The sequence below is a fragment of the Meles meles genome, chromosome 21 (genome assembly GCF_922984935.1).
Source record: "Meles meles chromosome 21, mMelMel3.1 paternal haplotype, whole genome shotgun sequence".
Lineage (NCBI taxonomy): Eukaryota > Metazoa > Chordata > Mammalia > Carnivora > Mustelidae > Meles > Meles meles.
Genome location: NC_060086.1, coordinates 26,985,410 through 27,007,713, shown reverse-complemented (window position 1 = coordinate 27,007,713; position 22,304 = coordinate 26,985,410). Strand labels below are relative to the sequence as shown.

At 45.1% G+C, this 22,304-nt stretch overlaps 2 long non-coding RNA genes across 6 annotated transcripts; one reads left to right on the top strand and one right to left on the bottom strand.

The window, feature by feature from the left end:
- The first annotated feature begins 633 nt into the window (after nucleotides 1–633).
- Nucleotides 634–18,012, top strand: LOC123933531. Of its 4 annotated transcripts, none has more exons than XR_006816628.1 (6): nucleotides 634–985; nucleotides 2,665–2,750; nucleotides 9,131–9,484; nucleotides 10,496–11,991; nucleotides 12,690–12,780; nucleotides 17,878–18,012. It is a non-coding gene; the product is annotated as an uncharacterized LOC123933531 (long non-coding RNA). The 4 variants fall into 4 exon arrangements; XR_006816630.1 differs by having other exon boundaries at nucleotides 9,342–9,484; nucleotides 12,690–12,837; nucleotides 17,878–17,972; XR_006816627.1 differs by having other exon boundaries at nucleotides 12,690–12,837; nucleotides 17,878–17,972.
- On the bottom strand, nucleotides 10,663–20,846 carry LOC123933532. Of its 2 annotated transcripts, XR_006816632.1 has the most exons (4): nucleotides 20,692–20,846; nucleotides 17,783–17,885; nucleotides 12,465–12,736; nucleotides 10,663–11,614 (listed from the first exon to the last, which is right to left on the bottom strand). It is a non-coding gene; the product is annotated as an uncharacterized LOC123933532 (long non-coding RNA). The 2 variants fall into 2 exon arrangements; XR_006816631.1 differs by lacking the exon at nucleotides 20,692–20,846 and having other exon boundaries at nucleotides 17,799–17,878.
- Nucleotides 20,847–22,304: the final 1,458 nt, after the last annotated feature.

Sequence of the window (22,304 nt, the reverse complement as noted above, 5' to 3'; positions counted from 1 at the left end):
ATCCCCTCCCTGCAGGTCACAAATATGGTGATTCTTGTTTCCCCCTCCCCCATTCCTTTCTTCTTCTGTATAGTATTTTATCATATATGTGCATTTCTCTGAACATTCGTTTTCCTTGGTATGAACTTTATAAAAATGTTCTGTTCCCTTCCTTCACTCAATAGTATGTTCCTTAACTTCAGCCATTGATGCTTGTAACTGGGAGTTGTAGTTCGCTTTCACGTTCACATGATTTTGCATTGTACCAGTTTTCCACACATTCCTTGTCCACATTTGAAAAGGATACATGCGCAAAGCCCATACTTAGCACAACTCCTGGCCCACAGTCAGCGCTCCATGAACAGTTGCTCAGTCATTGAGACTGAATCCCAACTAACTTGTTTCCTCCGGCTAGATTCTCTGTGCTTCGCCCTAAAGCTGAGGATCTTGCAGCTCTTTCCCCCTTTGAATGACAGAAAATGATCTGAGCAGCAAGAAAAAAACCTAGCGCACTTCCCGCGCACCCGTGACTACAACTCCCAGAAAGCATTACGGTGCTCCGTGGTGTCCCTTTCTGTTTACTCCACAGCCCGCTCACCCCTCCACGAGAGCTTCCGGGTTGTGTGGGCTGGGCTACATTTTTTCTATTCAATGAGTCCTTCCGCCGGCGGAGGGGAGGAGAAATTATCCAACGAGCCTCTGGGCAGAGGCTGCAATGAGCGGGAGTGTTGTTACACGAGCCGACGTGGGGAAGGGGGTCGCCGAGTCGATTTGCCTGAACGCCGTGGAACCACCGCTTCTCAGCTGTGTCTGGGAGGCTGGCGGTTCCCCTTGGCTTGTGTGGACCTCCGCTTCCATGTCCCCGGTGGACACAGCATCCCGGGACCTCCACGCCCGTGGCCACTAGCTTGAGGACGTCCGCTTTCACCTCATGTTCTTCGGCCTCGACAGACACAGACGACGAGGGAGTGCGCGGCGCTTGTGAAGATGCTTCTATGTGCAAGAGGTACCTGCGGGGCGCGGGGTCAGGGGCCGGTGTCCCCGCGGGTTGGGGACTCGGTGGGAGGCGGGCCTGTGTCTCAGGAACACGCTCGTTCGCCAAAAGGTGGCCGTCACCTCGTGCGCCCCTCGTTTCCACCTGTGAAGAGCCCGGAGCGGGGCTTCATTTCTGGAGCGGCTAATTATCTCACCCGTGCTGTGAGCCGCGCCTGGAGATAGCGGGACTGGGGGTGCGGCCGGAACCAGGCAGACGGGGTGTCGGCCTTCTTGGGGCTAAGGTCTTGGTGGAAGACCGGCGTGAAGGGAGTAAGTGTCGTGTTGACGGGGGAGAAGTTTGTGTTCTCCCTGTTGAGTAGATTACATCCCACTGGGGGTTGTCAGGATCCCCGTTGTGCAGCTTCGATCAGGCCAATCAAGGCCGGGGGGTCGGAGGGATGCGGGCCGAGGACCGGGTAATACTGGTGCACAGAGCCCGTACTTTCCAGAGCTCTTGGGTGGAAGTCCCGGGAGTCTACACTCTCAGGGGTGAAGTGGGGGCAGCGTTGTGAGCACAGATGTGTGCCACATATTGGCAAGCACGAGGCTGGAGTGTAGCTCGCTCAGCAGAAATTGTTGAGAGTGTACTTTGTGGTGGGCCCCTCATTCTCTGTGTAACATGGGCGATGGGATGGGTCCTGCTTCACAGAGAAGATGGGAACCTTTAGATTGGAACTCCATGAATGTCCCTCCGAGAAAAGGAACAGTTCTTTCCTCCCGTGACGGGTCAGTGTCCTCCCCAGAGACCACTGGGAGCACACCTGTCCTTAAACATAGTGGGTTCCTTACCCATCATGAGAGCTGTGAGGCTTAGAAAGAGGGTGTTAGAAAAAACTTACAGGATTTGAGATTTGGGCGGATGTTTTGGGGAGTGTTCAAGGAAGCAGGGGTGTGCTCTGGACTGAGTGCTGATGGGAGGTGAGACAGTTCTGGGACTGAGTAGCTCTATCAGTCTTTTCTAGAGGGAGGTGTGAGTAGTGAGACAAAGGGTGCAGAAGGAAGGCACTCGCTTGTATGAGCCGGGAGAGGGGATGATTGGTATTTTGTAGTGGGCACGACAACTTGGTTTTGTGTGTTTGGACAAGAGAGGAAGTGGGCCTATTTTGTCTCCCTTCGTCACCACGGCCAGGTCACCTTGTGCTGCTGTTCTGCGAGGTCGTTTGTGTCCAACAGGGGAACCACATGCCTCTCTGTGTGCGCTACCAGCCGAGCAGCCTTGCTCATGGTGCCAGGCCGCCTCCTCGATGTCAGCCCTGCTCTTCCTTCTTGCCCAGTGGAGGAGGGAAGTCTTCAAAAGACAAACAGGTGTTTGCCAGACAGGGGAAACGAGCCTGGACACTGAAGCCCGGGGCTGTGTCAGCGGCACCTGACCTTGTGTCGGGGAGCGGGTAGCAAGAGGGCATTCTGGAGAGATTTTCAGAGCATGAAATGCAGGAGGACCCAGGGGTTTCAAGTCGGGGAGATGACGTGCTCTGGGTTTCTGACCATCTCCAGGAGCCACATGAGAGCTGCACTGGTGACAAAGGGCAAGTCTGTTCTCTTTTCCTTCCCTGTGGCCACACCCCTGGCTCAGGTCCTTTCTCCTACCTGCTCTGTTGCAATACTTCCTCCTTGTTCTGCCTGCTTCATGCAGCTCGTTCTCCCACCCAGGTGCTCCTGATCTGGCCAAGGTGATCTTTTTTGGAATCCCACATCTTCTGTTACTGGAAACCTTTTGATTCACCATAGGCAACAAGGTGAGACTCTGCATTGCATGGCGTGACTCACTTTGCTTTTCGTGATCCTCTCACAGTACCATGGGTCTTCCGCTACTGACTGGAAATCTGCATTTTGATGTCTCAGAATTATTGCAGATCCGTTCTTTCTAAAACTGTGCTCGAGATCCGCTTCCTGTATTTTCCTTCTTGCCACCCCAATCCCCCAACTCTGTGAATGGGGCCACTGTGTCCTTCCTCTCCCATGTGCAAAAGGGAGTCATCATCTCAGAACTCTGCTTTTACTTTCGTTTCCCCTTATAGATCATTCACCAAGACCTGTGATTTTATCTGCTAAATATTTCTGGAATCTACCTCCTTTTCTCCACCTTTGCTTCTGCCCTCTTTGTCCCAGTTAAGATCATTTGTGCCCAGAGCCATGGCCCTAGTGTGCTTAGTGAGCTTTGAGGCTCTACTATCTCCTCCAAGTCCCTATCTCCCTGGATGCCAGAGCTTTCAGGAAGGCCCATTCAATCATATCACTGCCTAGTTTCCTGGTTTCTTGCTATTGGAGATGGACGCAAACTTTCCTTCTGTGTCTGCACGGCTGCTCTGTCTTCCTTCTTCTGTCTTGTTTCCCACTCGCCTTCTCTGCCTTACAATATCTGTTCAGTCCTTCCAATGTGCCCTGTGCCTGCTGGCCTTGGGGCAGCTTGGCCACTCCCTCTGCCCGAGATGCTTTCTCCCCCACCCCCCCTGGCCTCATGAGCTCTCATCTCCCCTCAGATGAATGCAGTCACTCCACATTCTTTATTGAATGCCTGCTCAGTTGTCAGAGGCTTGGTTCTCCCGCAGTTCCAGACATGACCCAAACAGACAGGGATGGAGCAGTTAGTGAGCCTTTCTTTCAGGGAGAGAAGCAGCCAGGAGATAGAGAGGCAAGGAATCAGGTATGTCAGCTGGATGCTGTAGGAGGGTTGGAAGGGACTGTCATCTGAGCTGGGATGGCCAGGGAAGGTCCCCTGAGGACTAAGGTGGGGAGAGCCTTGCAGGAGGTGAGGGAGTGAGCCCTGTGCATGTCTGTGGGCACAGTGTCCCTGGCAGAGGGAAGGGGGAGTAGGAAGGCCTCCGTGGAGAGAGCTGGGCTGACTCGTTCCAGGAATGACAAGGCCAGAGTGAGGGAGAAGGAGATGTTAGGGACGGGGGTAGGAGCCACTGACAGGGGGGATTTTGAAGCAAAGAATGAGGTGACCTGACTTGGATTTTATTGGGATCACTTCAGCTTCTCTGCTGAGAACAGTGGGGGGGTGGGGGGGTGGAAGCAGGAAGATCACTTAGGATAATACATATACCATAGAAAATACCTTTAATCAACTGTTTCTATTACCAGTAGTGCTTCTGGTCAACAGTAGGCAAGTAGTAGTGAAATTTTGGGGGAGATGAAGTGTACATGCAGATTTTTGACTGCACGGGAATGGGTACCCCTAACCACCGTGTTGTTGAAGGGTCAACTGTGTATCTGTTTCCCAGCCCCAAACACCAACATAAGTGTATCTGAAGCTCCAGAAGTTACCCCGTATCTCTTTGTAGTTAGTCTCCTTACCCCCGCTGGTCATTTTCTGATTTCAGGATCTGTGGTAGGTTAGATTTGCTGGGTCTTGAACAACGTGTGAATGGAATCTTGCCGTATGTAATTCCTTTGTCTTCTTTCCCTCGGCGCGTTCCTTGAGATTTATTCATGCTGTGTGCACTTATCAAAGATAAAGAAAGCCTGATGCTGGTTAAAGTGGAGAGGAGGGATTTTAATCAGTAATAGCTTGCAACCAGGAAGAGTCCCGCATGAATGAAACTCCACCTCGGTTTGTCCAGAGGGCATTTTAAAGAGAGAATGAAGAAGGAAGGCCAGGGATGAGTAAAGTCAGAGGAGGAACAGATGACCAAAAGTAGAATAGGTATTGACCCATATGAAACCACCTGTATTTGCTCACTGGGAGACAAGGGCCTGACTTTTCAGTGTTGATTGAACAAACAGTAGATGCCTTGAGTTTGCTCAGGCAGGCACTAAGGGGGACTGGTGTCGCAGGGTGGGACCTGGAGCTGTTAGAAACTATGTTAATGTCTGTTTGAGTTTGTATATGATAAGCCAGGTTTGAGAAGAGGGCTCAGAGCGGTCTGGCTAGAGTTTGGTCAAGGAAAGAGTCTTCGTCAGTGTAAAGTAGTTTCCTCCTTTGTATGTAGTGTGCATGTACCACGATTGGTTCATCTGTTCATCTGATGATGAGACATTTCGTTGTACCTGAGTTTTTGGTCATTGTGAATAGGCTACAATAAACTTTCTTACAGAAGTCTTCAATTTCTCTTGAAATTGTTAGTGGGATTGCTTAGTCACAGGGTGGGGATATAGCGAAGTGCTAGCCTAGTTTCCAAAGTGGTTGATCAGTTTACACTTGTCCCCAGCAATGTAGTGACACTCCAGTTGCTCAGCATCCTCGTTAACATTCTGTGTTGTCAGTGAGGGTGAAATAGCAGCTCATTATGGTTTCACATTGCATTTCCCTGGTGACGAATGATCTGAGTTAGGCACCTTTTCGTGTGTTTAGTGGGCATTCCTACGTCTTTTGGGGACTCTCTGTTCATCTTTTTTTTTTTTTTTAAAGATTTTATTTATTTGACAGACAGAGATCACAAGTAGGCAGAGACGCAGGCAGAGAGAGAGAGAGGGTGAAGCAGGCTCCCTGCCGAGCAGAGAGCCCGATGCGGGGCTCGATCCCAGGACCCTGAGATCACGACCTGAGCCGAAGGCAGAGGCTTAACCCACTGAGCCACCCAGGCGCCCCTCTCTGTTCATCTTTTGCCCATTGTTGTTGTCAATGTTGTTTTTGGTTTTGACTTTTTGGAGTTTATTACGTATTCTGGTTAGGAATTCTTTGTCAGACAGATGCATGATAAATGTACATGGATAGGAGAATGAAAATTTAAAATATTTTACAGGAGCATCTAAGACATAAACTGGTTGGGGTGACTGGGTGACTCAGTTGATGACTCATCTGACTTTTGATCTCAGCTCAGGTCTTGAACTCAGGCTTGTGAGTTCATGCCCTGCTTTGGGCTCTCTACTGGACTCCATGCTGGGCATGGAGCCTACTTACAAAACAAAAACAACAGGGAAGCAAACAGGCTAGGAATAAGTATCATGACAAACATGAAATACCTTTACACAGAACACAAAAAAACATTGTTGAGAGGAGTTCAAGAAGACTGAAATAAAGTGGGGCTATGTTTTGTTTATGCATTAGAAAATACGACGTTGTCAAGATTTCTGTTTTTCATGATATGATTCATGCACACAATGCAATCCCAGGCAAAATCCTAGCCTTCTTTTTATTCTATTTTAGAGGAAATGACCAAGGTGATTCCAAAATGTACATGGAAGTGCCAAGGGCCTCGTTAGCCAAAAAGTGTTTAAAATAATACAGTTGAAGAACCTACACTGCTTATTCCTGCTCAATTTTAAGACTAATTTCAAAACCACAGTAATCAAAGTCTTTGGGATAAAGATAGATCAATGAAACAGAACACAGAGTACAAAATAGACCAATTGCAACAAGTACTGTTGCTTGATTTTGGCCCAGAGTGTCAAGTCAGTTCAGTGGGAGTAAGGGAAGTCATTTTAATTTTTTTTTTTTTAGATTTATTTATTTATTTGAGATAGAGTGAGAGATCATGGCTAGGGAGGAGGGGGAGAAGGAGAAGCAGACTCCCCGCTGAGCAGGGTGCCTGATGTGGGGCGTAATCCCAGGACCCAGGGATGCTCCCAGTGGAGCGAACCACTTATGTGCCCCAGGGGAATCTTTATAGTGAATAATTCTGGGTCAACTGGACATTGAAGGGGAAACCAAACGGACCTTGTCCCCTACCTCTTTCTACATAGAGACATAAATTTGGGAAGGATCATAAACCTAAATATAAAAGATTTAACCAACTCGTGTCACTCATTTTTACCCTTTCATTCTGTTCAAATAAGTCTCAAAGGGATTTTTCACCAGCACAAAATTAAAATTAAATTAAAATTCTAAACAATAGGAAAAACACTAACTGGAAGTGTTTCTTCATTCTTTTATTTAGTCTCATAACTGAGGGTGTCTTAGAATGAAATATGGCATATGGGTAGTGTAGGAAAGTATTAAAAGAGAGAGAAATTAAAACACACAAACACACACCCCAGAAATCTCTGACGTTTCTCCTATTTCTCTGCTCTTTTTTAGCCTCCCTGCCTGCCTTCTGCTACTGGAACATTCCAAGGCACTTCCTGCCCAGAGCATTTCTATCTGCTATTTGTCCTTCTTAGAGTAAGAATAGGTTTGTACCAGGGAACAGCACCGGAGTACCTTTTGCACAGCTTTCTACAATTCAGTGGGACTCCACACAGCCTTCCCCTTTTCAGAGAGGCCTGCCCTTTGATCTTGTCTGATGACGGTCCTTCCATCTGCTATACTATTGCCGTTCATCTGGCATAAGCTCTTACTTCTCTTTGTCTCTTCCCGGGTTCCCCACTGTATCCCCAATGCCTGGTACTTTGCAGGCATTGTTTGTCTGGATCAATAGTGTTAGCTGAGGGCGAATACAGAAGCTGCTTCGTGTCATCCAGGAGAGGGCAGTAGGAAGTCCAGGGAGGAGCTCCTAGAGGAAGGCAGCTTGGTCAGCTTTTCAGCAGGTAGAGCTGCTCAGCGGTGGAGCGAGTGCTTTCTTTGTAGGGCGTGCTCAGGCGGTGGCTTGGTGCTGTTGAAGGGTTCTTGCCCTGCATGTCAGGGTTGACCAGGTCATTTGGAAGGCCCCTTCCAACCTGACATCCGTGTTTGAGGACTATTCTCGCTTGTCTATGGGTCTTTCTCAACTGCAGATCTGGCATTTACCACTAGATGGCACTACATGATGCCTTTGAGGAGGGGCTCCTCAAACCTCTGACAGTGAGAACAGTTTTAATTATTCAAGTATCATTGATCTGCAAAATATGTCAGTTTCAGGTGTGCAACATAGTGATTTGTCACGTCTGTATATTTCTCAGTGCTCACCACCATGAAGTATAACCACCGTCTATCACAGTACAACATTATTTTTATCTTGACATACTTTTCATCATTGTGAGTTATTTATATAAGTGGAAGTATGTACTTCTTTTTTTTTTTAAAGATTTTATTTATTTATTTGACAGAGAGAGATCACAAGTAGATAGAGAGGCAGGCAGAGAGAGAGAGAGGGAAGCAGGCTCCCTGCTGAGCAGAGAGCCCGATGCGGGACTCCATCCCAGGACCCTGAGATCATGACCTGAGCCGAAGGCAGCGGCTTAACCCACTGAGCCACCCAGGCGCCCGGAAGTATGTACTTCTTAATCCTCTTCACCAATTTCTCCCCCTGCCTTTTCTTCTGGCAACCATCAGTTTGCTTTCTGTGTTGAAGAGTCTACTTGGTTTCATTTGTTGAAGAACTGAGTTTTCATGGCACTAATACCCGGAACATGCAGTTCAACGACAGCTTCACAAAACAATCTTTAACTCTTACAGTTGTGATGCATACTGATATTTTCTGTTTTATTGTTTCTATTTTCTAAGCCAGGGATTCGCAGACTATTACACTGATTTTATGACATGGGTGGGTCACAATTCATTGTTTGAAAAGCACTGTTTTAGACAACAGAGCCTGTTCACCCTTGTAAAACTCTGTGGGTCAGATTTCCTTGACAGTCTGGGTTGGTAGGTAATTGTGTCCCTTAGTGTGTACTCAACTGTGTGTTGAGTTGCTCCCTTGAGCTGAAGGTATTTGCTTCCTTATGGGGTGTCTGCTGCTGTGGGACAGGTAGGGAGAGAGAAGGCCAAAAAAGGACAGAGAAAAAGTCTGCTTCCTGGCATATCAGAAGACACAGGCTCAGTCATTCCAGTCTTCAGTCTCAGAGCTGCCACACATGTCTGACTGTGTGCAGAATGTGGCCATGGACGAGTGAGGTGAGGCTACAGGGAAGAAATGTTTAGGGCTGATGAGAATGTAACTTCTGCTAGGAAACCCCAAAACACCCTTCCAGAATGTTACCCCATGAAAAGAAAGGTTAAGGAGAGTCTAAAATTCCTGAAGATAATGAGAATAATTGAAAGCAAATGAAGGACAGCCTAAACACTTATATGTTGTGTAGGACTGTATTATAAGGAGCTTTTCCCTCAGGGCATCTGGTGGCTCAGTCGAGTGAGTGGCCAACTCTCGATTTCAGTTCAGGTCACAATCTCAGGGTCGTGGGATCAAGTCATGTGTTGGGTTCAGTGCTTGGTGGGAAGTCTGCTTCTGAATTCACTGTCTCCTTTTGTCTCTGCCCTCCTTGACCATTCTCCCTCGCTTTCTCTCAAATAAATAAATCTCTCTCTTTTTTTTTTAAGGGGTTTGCCATGCATCAGATACTTGACCCTCAGAAGAATTCTGAGTAAGGGGTCACTGTGGAGGGGAAGCTATCCAGAGGCACACCTGGAGCCTCTAAGGAACAGACATCTACTTTCTGGGCTTTGGGAAAGGAGCAAAACGGCTGCGGCACATGACACTTACACTTCTGATTCTGGGATCCCTAAGCCCGTCTGACACTCTATTCCTCAGGAGCTGGCATGTCACAGGAGGTGTGGAGGACACCCAAGACTGGGCCTCGCTCCTGGACAGCAGCCAGGAACAGCCATGAGGAAGGACAGCCCTCGGATTCAAAGGGGATCCCGCAGGGCCAACCGTGGCACAGGCTGCCCAAGGTGACACCCATCCCCTGTGTCATTGATCCTTGGGTTGTGTGGAAATAAATGTCGGGAGACACAGAGAAGCCAAGGTTCCTTAAAGGGGTTCACTACCCCATGACTCTTTATCTGTGGTGGTACTGGCTTTCCCGGGCCCTACTGCTGCTCGCTGCCTCAAGGCAGAGCTTTCAACTGTCCCCAAAGTCTTGGGCCTCAGATCATACAGAACGAGCTCCCACCATGGTGCATGCGGAAAGCCTGTGACCCACTGCTAAGCCTCTGCTGGTACAGACTGAGGACATCCAGGGTGGAAGGTGCATGAGAACATGAGACTGGCAGACAAAATTTGCTCCACACTGTCTAGAAGCACAGATCTGTCCATTCAGGGATTAGCAAACTTGCTGCAAATGACCAGAAAGTATTTTAGCCTTTGCAGGCCAGAAGGCCTCTCCTCGAACTACTCAACTCCGCTGTCATGCTGGTAAAGCAGCCATAGAGAAGACTTAAGTAAATGGGAGTGGCTGTGTTGCAATAAAACTTTATTTACAAAGACAGGCGAGTAGGCGAAATCTGGCCCTTTCAGCCTGGGCTCCAAAGTCCAACAGACATTCTTTTTTTTCAAGGAGACTAGAGTTTTTTAAAAACACACACACCACACACACACATCCCACACAGTTACGTGTGCCCTACCCCTTTCAGCTTACTGATCAAGGAAATCGAAATGAGGTAATGTGCTCAGATATCACTTAAGGTCCTTCAGGCTGTAACAGAAGACCAACTCCATTTGATTACTTTTTTTTTTTTTTTAAAGATTTTATTTATTTATTTGACAGACAGAGATCACAAGTAGGCAGAGAGGCAGGCAGAGAGAGAGGGGAAGCAGGCTTCCTGCTGAGCAGAGAGCCCGATGCGGGGCTTGATCCCAGGGCCCTGAGATCATGACCCGAGCCGAAGGCAGAGGCTTTAGCCCACTGAGCCACCCAGGCGCCCCTGATTTATTACTTTTTAAAAAAGGTTTATTTATTTCAGTGAGAGAGAGTAGTGGGGGAAGGGCAGAGGGAGAGAGAATCCTGAAGCAGACTCCCCACTGAGGATGAAGTCTGATGCTCGGCTGGATGCCAAGACCCTGAGATCACGACCTGAGCCAAAACCAAGAGTTGGCCACTAAACTGACAGAGCCACCAGGAGTCCTGCCATTTGGTTTAAATGGTAAAGACATTTATTAATTCCCAAGATATACATTGAGGGCAAAGGTCAAAATGGCTTCACATGGCCAGAGGCAAGTGACTCCCTCCCACACAACATCCCCTCATCATCCCAGAGGCCTGAGGTTTTAGGGATTCATTGTTCCGAGGAGAGAGTTCCAATGTTCACTCTCTCCAGTAGGAGAAAAATGAAAGTGCTTATTTCCCAACATTCTCACCAACACAGTGTATTAGGAACCTTTTCATTGTGGTTAATCTGATAACTAAAAAATTGTATCTTACAGTAATTTTATGTTATTCCTCGTTTGGGGGGCTGAAGTTAAGGATCATTGTTATATGATTAAGAGCCATTTATATTATCTTTTACTGTGTACTGTTCATGTAAAGAATTACTTTTTTGTCTTTTTTAAAGTGATAGTAACACTATTAGGCTTTGCAAGTCCTTTCTATCAAGTCCGTGAAAGGATTTGAGATGGGAGGGTGACTCAGTCTCAACCAGATTTAGAAATTGGCCAGATGACTCCAGTCCTTGGGCTTGTAGGGAATCCTGGCCCTAAAGATGGATCCCATGGCTAGATTCTGTAAGAAATGCAAAGAAAGTTTAAAGGGGTGGTCTCTGACAATTAACGACATGGACCTTACTTTGAGCTGAGGGTGAACCCAGGCTTTAGGAAGATGGGAGCCAGGCCTGCCTAGAGGTCTGAAGCCTCCCTCCCAGGCTCCTGAGGCAGCTTTCCTAACCAGTGTTGCAGAGGCAGGAACCCACCTTGGACTCCTGGGAGCTGGGTGCCCCAGGCAGCATGTCAGCGGCCTGCCTTCCTTCTTCCTCTGCCTGGGCTGGCATCTCCAGACTGCAGCACACTAAGACAGTGCTTCCCAAATAGGGTGTGGTGAGCATCTTTAAAGTTCTTGTTTCAATATCCAGTCTGTTGTGGACGATATTCTGTAACATACAATAAAAATGATTTCCTGGAAACATAAAATGCAAGATAACCTGTAAACTACAAGCTGAAATTATTTATTAGGAGAATCAATAGACATAGAACTCCTATATCACATTGCAGTACGTTTCTAAATGCTACTCAAATTTCGTTAAGATAGTTATGCTTTAAGCAGCAAGGCTTTAGAACACAGATTTTATCTTCCTTTCCCCCTCTTATTTCCTATCTCCCTTACTCAAGCTCTTCCCACCCTGGAACTGAGTAAGTCCATTTTGGGGGCAGTGTTTGCTCATGCCTTCCTCTCCCATAGATGGTCTGTGACACCAATTTGTAAACATAGAAGCTTTTACCCACATATGATGGAGATGATGGGAACATGGTAAGAAATACAGCTTTATTTTATTTTGTTTTGCTTTGCCATTTATCTGCCCCGTTTTCTGAGCGCAAAATATTATTTCATCATAATCTCGCATTTAGAGTTTTAGTTGAGTCCTAAGTGTCTTGTACCTGGCCACAAAAAAAGCGTATTTAGAAGAGGAACATTTAGATCTGATGTTTTGATGTAAAATACTTGTCTTTCCTATGTAAAATAATGAGACATTTTATTTTAATTTTTAAACATTTTACTTATTTATTGGAGAGGTAGAGCATACGCGGGAGGGGTAGACAGGTAGGGAAAAGTAGGCTCCCAGCTGAGAGGGAACCCATCGGGGCCTAATCCAAGGATCCTGAGTACCTGACCTGAGCCAAAGGCAGATGCTTAACCGAATGAGCCACCCAAGTGCCCCAAGGGATATTTTATTTCTAAGATCTTTAATTCTACCATTAAATCATTAAATAGGTTATACTTACTTTGGTTCCAGCAGCTTTAAGTTAGAAACAAAAACAAAAAACAAAAAAACAAAAAAAAAGGAAGAAAATGAAAGTCCTGATTTCTCCCATGAAGTCCTCGGATAAATCACTGACCCCAAAGAAGAGCAGCAAAATCCTCCTTTGCTCTTCTCCTGGGGACGCCTCTGCAGGGATGATTTCTGACCTCACTAAGCGATAGCTTGTCTCTGTGTCTCTCTCTCTCAGGATATTTTGCTCGAGTCCATGGCATCTCTCAGTTGATAAAAGCATTTCTACAGAAGAAAGAATGTCATTGTCAAATTCACGTGGTGACAAGGTGACAGCAGACTCTCCCATTCCAGATGCAGAGACTCTTTCTTCCCGGGGTATCAGGGTTAGTTGTAGAACTCGCTTTAGCCAAGGGAACAGTAGCAGACATAACGCAAGCAGAAGCTTGAAAATCACTTGCACAGGGGCCCTCGCTCTCTCGCCTGGAAACCTAAACCACCATGGGAATGAACCCAAGCTGGCTTGCAACTGGAGGGGAGGCCCTGTGCAATAAAATGAGGCATCCTATCCTCCTGCTGTCCACATATAGTGAACCTGAGGGGATATCAGCTATACCTGGCCCCAGCAGAAGTTCCAACCAGCTAAGCCCAGCCCAAACTCTCCACTCACAGAATCTTGAGCAACTTGTGTGTCTAGATTGTGAGCTGTTCTAAAGTAGAAGCTTTCCAAAGCACTGAGTTGGAGAGACTCTTACACATTAAAAACCGACTGACAAATGCAGAAATAGTGATACTCGTTTAACCAAATCCAATTCTCATATGTCTTTACCATCAAGAATTGACAAGAACATGAACAATCTTCAGGAAATTACATTGGTTAGTATGCACTCTGATTCAACAGACCCGAAGTAATGAACAAATTATGAAATGAGAAAAGCAATAAACTCCTAGAAAAATCTCTAAAACCCTTAATTCTTTTTTTTTTTTTAAGATTGTATTTATTTATTTGACAGAGAGAGACACAGCAAGAGAGGGAACACAGCAGGAGGAGTGGGAGAGGGAGAAGCAGGCTTCCCACCAAGTAGGAAGCCCAGTGTGGGGCTTGATCCCAGGACCCCAGGATCATGACCTGAGCCGAAGGCAGACGCTTAACGACTGAGCCATCCAGGTGCCCCTAAAACCCTTAATTCTTAAAAAGGAACACAGCCTCGGGGCGCCTGGGTGGCTCAGTGGGTTAGAGCTACTGCCTTCAGCTCAGGTCATGATCCCAGGGCCCTGGGATCGAGCCCCACGTCGGGCTCTCTGCTCCGTGGAGAGCCTGCTTCCTTCTCTCTCTCTGCCTGCCTCTCTGCCTACTTGTGATCTCTATCTGTCAAATAAATAAATAAAATCTTTAAAAAAAAAAAAAAAAAAAGGAACACAGCCTCAAACTATGTGAGCTCCGCTGGTTTATTCCTGGATCCTTTACTGCTCCTTCTCTCACTCCTTTACTGTATCCTCTTTCTTTCTCTGTCCCTAAATATGGCTATTCCTCATGGCTGGTTGCTATTTTTCTCACAAAGCAGGTGGGTTACTTTAAAAAAAAATTTTTTTTTTAAGATTTTATTTATTTACTCGACAGAGAGAGATCACAAGTAGGGAGAGAGGCAGGCAGTGGCGGCGGCAGGGGGCCGGGGGAAGCAGGCTTCCCACTGAGCAGAGACCACTACCACGCCCCCCCCACGTGGGGCTTGATCCCAGGACCCTGGGATCATGAACTGAGCTGAAGGCAGAGGCTTTAACCCACTAAGCCATCTAGGCTCCCCTAAAAAAAATTTTTTAAAGATTTATTTATTTATTTTAGAGAGAAAGCGTGTGCACAGGGGATGGGGGAGGGACAGAGGGAGAAGGAGAGAGAGCATCTCAAGAGGCTCCCACTGAGTACAGAGCCCACCATGGGGTCTGATCCCAAGACCCTGAGATCACGACTTGAGCCATAATCAAGAGTCAGATGCTCGGGGTGCCTGGGTGGCTCAATTGTTGGGTGTCTGCCTTCAGCTCTGGTAATGATCCCAGGTCTCCGGGATCAAGCCCCACATCGGGCTCCCTGTTCGGGAGCAGCCTGCTTCTCCCTCTCCCACTCCCCCTGCTTGTGTTCCCCCTCTCACTGTCTCTCTCTGTCAAATCAATAAATAAAATCTTTAAAAAAAAAAAAAAAAGTCAGATGCTGAACCAACTGGGCCACCCAGGCATGCCGCAAGAGGGTTATATTTGTCTATTTTTACTGGTGGGGGTTCTCAAAACAAGTAAGTTGTCTGAACTCGAATACCCAAGAAAGCAGTTGAAAAGCACATGGTATATGTTAGTGTCAAAATGGAAGCTGTACACCTGGGCTCAGGGTGTAGACTCTATTACTAGAAAGACTCCCCACCAAAAAAGTGCGGGCTCTGACCTAATCACAGAACAAACTATCCATCATTACTGTTCATGGGTTTCCTTCTTTCCTTTTTTTTTTTTGACCATGAAATGGTATATAATTCAAGTTATTCGAGAATGTATATCCAAATGCTCTCTGTACCCAACTGGATCACAGTATAAAGAAACAGAGGGTACTAAATCCAGAGGAAAGTCAATGAAGTCTGAGTTGCAAACAAAGTTGAAAATCAGAAAGAAAAATATTAAAAATAGTTTTTTAAAATTGGCAACAACCTAAGTTTTAAAACCCCAGATTATATCAACAGAAATGATTAGAAAAAGCGAATGAGTGGGGAGAAAGTTCTAAGACCCCAATTAACAGGTTGATAATTAGAGAACTACAGCTCCAATAACCTTTTTAATGCAAAAGTGTCCTTAAGACACTATCACATGGGGAAGCCAGGTAAAGAAGGCTGTGTGGGAATTTTCTGTATGATTTTTGCAACGTTTTTGTAGATTTGAATTATTTGAAAATGAAAAGTTTAACATTTTTCAGTGTAGTTTTAGGACATAGCCACTGGCAATATTAAAAATCGGATTAATACTTTTCAAAATACAAGTGAAAGCAAAGCAAAGACAGTCGTAAAGGAAAATACGGAGCACAAACAAAGCCCTGGAGAATTATATACGTAATTCTAACACTTGTCCCAGCAACTGCTCTTCATCATTTTGTAGATGTCCAAAGGTGAGGCAAACTTCCCTTCCAAGAGCTAGCCTGATTTGTCACTGATTATTTCCTGATCTTTTAGCAGATTGCTCCTGTGGTGGGTCACTACAGTGGCAGTAGGTGGCAGCTGGTTACCATGGTGACCGCAGTAATCTACAGGAGACTAGTCTATTTGTCAATTCTGTTCAACCACTTTTGCAGCAGACTTAACTTAATCTTCAGGACCATCTTGTGGAGTAGTTTTTACCCCAGTTGACAAATGAAATTAAGGCTCAATGAGGCTTTTTTGGGGAGGGGGGTTGTTTGTTTAAGAAAAAAACTGCCCCTACTAAATACTTGTAAGCAGGAGAGGTCACTTGGAGCCCAGGATGAGATTCCGACACTCGGGCTTGCTTCATTCTGAGAGGGCTCCAGGTTGAGCACCGTCAGCTGGAAGCAGCCTACTGATCACTCATTAATATGCCCCCAAGAAAACCAGTGGTGTCCTTGAACACTGAGACTTCCCTTTCGCTGAAAGAACGCTCTGCTCGCTACCAACTAGGAACCATCTAAAGGGTTCCACAAAGGAAAAAAGAGGCATATTATGTACAGTGCATTGGCCCTGCTCTCTGAACACTCAGTGAGACAGACAAACAGACGATAAGCACCAGGTGTGTGAGCGCCATCCCCAACATCTGCAACTGTGGAAATACACATCTCGACAACGACAACCTGGTTTTCGATTCTAGGCTAAACACGTAAACAAGAACTTCAAAGCCCAGAGGTGACAGCCATCACCACTTTAACAAAAGATGGACCCGGAAGGTCAAGCTTCAACTCCCTACACTCCCTCCCCTGCATCAGCCCAAACTCACCTGTATTTGCACCTGTCCTCACCCGCCTTCCTCTCTTCCTGGAAGAAGGACAGCTCTCCCTTCCCTCCAAGGCTCTGGTCCTCTGTCCACTCTACAGCCTCTTCTCTACCAGTGATTTCCCGAACAGCTACTCTCTGATCACTGGCCACTGACTCTTTGCCTTCAATTTATTTTTTAAGTAACTGTTTCTCCTACCTTCCCCTCAAACCTCTCTCTTGAGTTACTGACCTCCAATATTGTTGAAAGTGTCATCCTCACTAACAGTAAGCTTTCTAGACACGTCTTTACTCTCCACTACTCCTAAAATTCCAATCTCATTTTGACCAGTATCAGTGTGCTAAAACCACATATCTCACTCCCCTCCACTGTTCCTGAAATGTACCTGCTCCCAAGAATTTGATGTGAACCCTTCTGGTCCATTTTTAAAATACTTTTGTGATACACAGATGTAATCATGGAAGTACTGTATTTTGAGGGTTTGATACACATTTGGTATCATCACACTGTATTTATTATTCTGCAACTTGACTTTTTTATTTTCATGCAACATTTTGTTTTTGAGCTCTCTCCATGCTGATCTAGGTCATGCCTTTTACATACTGCTCACTCACTCTTCCCGTGATGGATAGTTAGAATGGTTCCATTTTTCTGTTACTGAAAACAGTGCCCATGATGAACGTCCTCCTTGCACAGGCAGACCTTTCTGAGGTGCACACAACCAAAGTGGAATGAACTACTATACAACATGGCACACAAGCCTGCAATTTTCGTAGATACTTCCAGACTGTTGCTCATAATGACTGTCCCAAATTCACTTGCATCGGTTGTGCAGGACCGTTCTTGTTCTCATACAACCTTCCAGCACCTGATAATGTCAGACTTTTATATTTATGCTGACGTGGCTGGAGTAAAATAGAGTTCCATCTGATTACTACTGAGGTTCAGTAACTTTTCATATAATATTCACTTCCTTCTTTGAGGTGTCTTGTCATCTGTCTTTTGCCTGTTTTCCTATGGGACTTACTTTTTTTAATAGTAGTTTTTCTTTATATATTCCGCAATCTAATCCTTTGTATATTGCAATTACACGTTTCTATGCATATAATTATCTTCTCTCAAGCTTTATGATGTTAGGCATCAGTATGTTACAAAAGCAATGCACATTATTCTGATGGGAAAATGGGCTTGATTGAAAACTTTGCTTCTAAAAATACTACAGAAAACCACTCTCAGTAGCAATGAGATAATATCTCAGAATAAAAAATGGACAGAAGTATCATGCTGCAGTTTCAGCTGGCCTTATCTCCTATTAGCAAGAAGTCACAAATGCATTAAGAAGTTAAAAAAAAATCTCACTGTGGATTCATGTTACATTTATTTAGTTTCTCTTCCAGTTCAGGTAAATCTTGGAGATCTGCTCCAATAACAGCATATCTCTTTGAATCCAACAGGTATCCACCTGCAAATCCAAGAAGAGATGATCATTTCAACAAAAATTCATCAAGAAATTATAATTTCAATGGAGATGCTTTTTTCAAAATTAAAGTAAATTTATTGTATTTCTCCATTATAAAAATACATGCTCTGTAACAAATAACATGGAGGACATGGGGAGATGGAGAGAAGGGAGTTGAGGGAAATTGGACCATGAGAGACTATGGACTCTGAAAAACAACCTGAGGGTTTTGAAGGGGCGGGGGGGGGCGGGGGTTGGGAGGTTGGGGGAGCCAGGTGGTGCGTATTAAGGAGGGCATGTATTGCGTGGACCACTGGGTGTGGTGCAAAAACAATGAATTCTGTTACGCTGAAAAGAAATAAAAAAAATAAATAAAAGGCAAAAAAAAAAATTCATGCTCTGTTGTGGGGGGAAAAAATCAGGAATGAAGAGGGTAGAAATGAACTAAAACCACATCTTCCAGAGATAACTATTAGTATTTTTGTGTAGAACATCCTGGTCCTTTTTTCTATGTGCCTAAACTCATACATACAACATAAACACATTCTCACACAAACATACATACACACCTCACACAGAAAAAAACAAACAGGCCAATTCTTCTTTTGGAAACTGCTTTCCTTATTTAACGGTAATAGCAATGACATCATTCTCTGCAATGATTTCCTAGCATTCCAGAATGGATAAAACAACTTACTCAACCAATCTCTCACTATCAGACATATGGTATTTCCAAGTGTTCTCCCTCTGAAGCACTGCAGTGAACATCTTTATATAAACATTATGAAGCAACTGTCAAGTAGGTCTCTATGAGTGGAATTAGGAGGTTAAAGGAGAAGCCTATGGAAACAATGGTACCAATTGGCTGGCTGCTTCTAAACGTTGTGCCAATCTGTGAGATATTGTGATTAAAGGAATAGTGTTTCCATACCGAAGTAAAATAAAATAACATTTGCTTTAAAATACTCCAGCAGAGATCAGATGAAATGGTCTATATAGTGGTTCTCAAGCTTTGGCAGCCATCAGTATCACCCTTCAGGTTCTACCCCCCTGAGTTTCTGATTCAGCAGTTCAAAAGTAGAAATTTTTTCAAATTCTTTCAAAAGTTAGAAACCTGTATCTCAGGGTGCCTGGGTGGCTCAGTGGGTTAAAGCCTCTGCCTTCAGCTCGGGTCATGATCCTGGGGTCTTGGGATCGAGCCCCACATCGGGCTCCCTGCTCAGTGGGGAGCCTGCTTCCTCCTCTCTCTCTGCCTACTTGTGATCTCTGTCTGTCAAATAAATAAACAAAATCTTTAAAAAAAAAAAAAGAAAGAAACCTGTATCTCTGACAAATGCTCAGGCAGTGTTGATGCCTCTAGTTTAGGACTACACTTTTAGAACCACTGGTATAGGAAGTTGGTCATAGTTAAAGTTAGGTGTTGCATACATAGAGATTCACAGGTTTATTTTTATATATGCCAAAAAACATCGTCAATTAAAAGTTTTAAAAATGGATTGCAACAACAACAAAAAAAAAGAAAACTGCTTGGTGGTATACCCGAGGTACTGCTTGCTCAGCTTCCTCAAGGGTACAGACCATGGAAGGAACTGGAATATCCAACAGCCATCCTATACTGTTGCCAATAGCTCAGGTTCTCTCGGCTCTGAGCGGTCACAGTAGAAAAAGGTAAAGAGGCTAAACCATAGTGCGTCTGAACACCCTCATGATGCAGATAACCCCATTTAGCTGACTCAAATACACTGAGCTACACACCACGAGCTAAAAGACATACCTCCTAGGAGCCTGCTACGTAGCAGGGAAGCAGGGAAACCCAAAGTCAGAGCTCCAGGTGCCACAATCCCCAAGTGAGAAAAGGAATATGCAGACTCTGAAGGCATATCTGCCCTATTATGAGATCAAATGATTCCCAAACACTTGTGCACCTTCTTGCAAATAATGTACATGCTGCTAAATAGCGTGCATGGAATAAGTGATTCCCTCTCTCATTCAGAAAAAAAAAAAGAGTTGAGATGTACTACAAAAATACCAACACATTCGTTCGTTTAGCCATTCAGGTGTGTATTTATTCAATCAACAATCTCTGCATGCCAGGCACTGTTCCAGGTGCTGGGGACACAGTGATGAACAGGAGACAGACAGGTCACTACCTCTCATGAGGCTTACCTGCCCCAGACAAGGGAGAGAGACAATGAATCATTAAAGAAGGGAAGAATTAGGAGAATACCAGAGTATTAAGTGCTATGAAGCAAATAAAAGGTGATGGAAAAAAAAAGAGTAGGAGGGACAGGGTTCAGTCTTTCACCTGGTGGTCATGGAGAGCTTCTCAGAGGAGGCAGCAGCTAAGCTAAGACAGAGGTTATCAATAGGAGACTGGCAAGCAAAATTAGGGGAAAAGAGTTCCAGGCCATGGTAGAAGGAAGTGGAAGATCCGAAGGTGACGGTAAGCGTGGCATGGTCAGGCTGCGGCACGACAATGTGGCCAGCTCAGAATGACTGCAGTCAAGAGTCAAGTCAGGAGGCAGACAGAGACCTGCTTAACCATGTGGATCCCAACCAGCAGGAGGATTTAAGGAGCAGAGTAAGAAAACGTGATTTACTCCTTCTGATTTTTCACTGTGTGCCTATTTATATACTTGGAATTTTCCACCCATGCATAATTCAGCTTAACAAAAGTGTCAATTCCAAGATGCATATTTTTTTTCTACTTTAACATTCCCGAAATCAGGATGCATCGAACAGTCAAGCACATGCCAGTTTACCAACACTTTGCCTTTCCTAATCATAAAGAAATAATGGTGGATCTTACAGTCACAGCCTCATGGGTCAGATGATGCAGGGTAGTATTTCGATGACATTTGTGCCAGCTTTATGATCACCTATGATTTTTCTCAGGTCTTCACTCATATTTATATGTCCCTTATTTTTATTCGAATTCTCCTTTCCCGTATGACGGCAAGATCAAAAACTACAAAGCAAAGGACGAGAAAATGTGTCTACATGAGACACAAACACACAGTTCAAAAGCAAGGAGAAGACTAAGAAAAAAATCTGCCCAAAAAAGGCTGATGAGGGACTTTGATCAAAGAATATATCTTTGGGGCACCTGGGTGACTCAGTGGGTTAAAGCCTCTGCCTTCGGCTCAGGTCATGATCCCAGGGTCCTGGAATCGAGCCCTGCACCCAGCTCTCTGCTTCGGCAGGGAACCTGCTTCCCCCCGCCCCAACCCTGTCTCTGCCTGCCTCTCTGCCTAATTGTGATCTCTGTCTGTCAAATAAATAAATACAATCTTAAAAAAAAAAAGAATATATTATGTTCTAAAGGATTCCCAGAAACTGAAAAGAAAATGAAACTTCAACATTTCTGATGGACATTTACAAAGAAATCCAGCAGGTCAGTAAAAGGAAGGAAGGATACTCCATCTCATCAGCACAAAGTTCTTTAAAAGTTTTTAAATTAATAGGTTTGGCAGTTTGGCAGAATTTTTTAAATGATAACAGCCAGCGTTAGGGTGTACGGAAAGGGAACCCTCATCTACTCTCGTGAAAATACAAATCAGTAAACAGGGTCTCGAAGAACGGTTTGGCAGTAGCTATTAGAATTCACCAGGGACAATGCCTTGAGCCAGCAATTCCTGCACATGCACCTGTGCTTTCTACGGCACCGCTTAAGAGAACACCATAAAACACGCAGCTGTCTAAAGGACGATCGGTACTGAGTACATTAAGGAAAATGGCATTTGCACGCTGAGGAGAACTAGAAAGCCATCAGAAATGAGGCAGACCTATATATGACAACACGAAGATAGTCACGGGTCACTAGGTTGCAGAAAGAGTGAGATAGCTACAAAGCAGGGTGTATAAATGATTCACTTTATTAAAAGACACCTGAATTTACTGATTTTGAGAAATACAGATTCACTCATTCAACAGATATATACTGAACTACAACCTACGTAGTCATTCAATGTGTATATATGGTCTCTCAACAACAATTTATGGAACCCTCTACGTGCCAGGCACTGGATTATCTTTCTGTGTGTTTTTTCTCATGTGTGATATTTTCCATCTCTAGGTGTGCTCTTCATCCACGGGAGGAAACACCCTGCACGCTGCTTCTCTTGGTGGGGGGAGAGATGATGGAGCGTGTTTACTTTCTACTTCATACATTCCTGCACTGATGGATCAAAGCTAATGCAAAGTGTTGGTTCTTTCATTATTGGTAATCATCCTGACCCAAGTATTTACCCAATATGCAAGAATTGTGACAGCTACAGTGTGGAGAAAACAGGCCAGGAAACGGCAAAGCCTGCAGAGGATCTACTTACAATTCGTAGGAGGGAAACAAGGGATGGGGGAGATGTTCTTTTCTGGGGAAGCTTCTTCACTAGGAGCAGGAGTATGGCACTGTGGTTGCATAGA